This window comes from Monopterus albus, unplaced genomic scaffold (genome assembly GCF_001952655.1).
Source record: "Monopterus albus unplaced genomic scaffold, M_albus_1.0 scaffold299.1, whole genome shotgun sequence".
Taxonomy (NCBI): domain Eukaryota; kingdom Metazoa; phylum Chordata; class Actinopteri; order Synbranchiformes; family Synbranchidae; genus Monopterus; species Monopterus albus.
Window position 1 is genome coordinate 314,727 of NW_018128179.1, and position 1,100 is coordinate 315,826.

Consider the following 1,100-nt stretch of genomic DNA (forward strand, 5'->3'; position numbering starts at 1 on the left):
CAGGACTTATTGATATCATTCACTTCATCACAGTTAAACATTGTTTTTTGTATAACATTTAATTCACTTGGTCTATTAAACAAACTAATATTTAACAAGAAGTAATGAACCTTAATATTAGTTATAGTTATTTATTGTCCTGCATACATTTCATGACGGTAGCAGGAGCTGTTATGTTATTCAGCAAGACTGCATGGGAAAAAAATGAAATTAAAAATTCCAGCAGAAACAGGAGAAGACACCGCTGTGGCTATGGGTGTAACAATGTAACCAGCTCCCGGTTCGGTTCGGTATACGTATGGTACAGGGCTTATTGTTACATGATAGAATTGTGATAAAAGTGAGAAAACCTAGTGTCACAGATGTTTATTTCCTCTTAGGTATGTAAATTCACAAAAACAGTTTTCAAAACCTGTTTCATATTCAAACATTTCTCTTAATTTGTAGAATAGAGAGTGAATAATGCAGTGAGTGGCCAATGGTTAGTCCGGGTCAACAGGTCTGTCAAGAAAGCAGATTTGGTCTATTGCCTCCTCTTGTTAGCATAAATAGAATTGCATGAGAGTATTGACTTGATAGTGCGAACCATTTTTCTGTTTCATGATGCATATTGTCACATTTTTGAATCATGATACAGTATATTGGTCCACAAGGCTTTGTTACATCCTTAGTTGCGACAATATTAGCCAAAAACAACTTTTTACTCCTGTGAAATTAGAGGTCTTTGACTTGATTATTGGTATAAACAAAAAACATCTAACAGGCCTGCTTAATTAGTAAACAATATATATGCTGGAATGCTGGAAATATATACATACACACACACACACACACACACACACACACACACACAGTATATCCTGTCAGGCATCATAGCGGCTAAGATGAGCAGGCACATGGCTCAATACATGAGCAGCACCCAGAAAGGAATTGGTAGCAACACCAGAGGAGCCAAGCACCAGCTACTGGTTGATAAAGTAGTCACTTGAGACTGCAAGACCAGGCATACCAACCTGTGCACTGCCTGGATTGACTACAAGAAAGCCTATGACTCAATGCCTCACACATGGATCCTGGAATGCTTGGAACTGTACAACATC

At 37.8% G+C, this 1,100-nt stretch overlaps 1 protein-coding gene across 1 annotated transcript in view; it reads left to right on the forward strand.

Moving 5' to 3' along the window:
• ncapd3 (non-SMC condensin II complex, subunit D3) overlaps window positions 1-1,100 on the forward strand; it is a 73,912-nt gene that overhangs the window by 18,028 nt on the left and 54,784 nt on the right.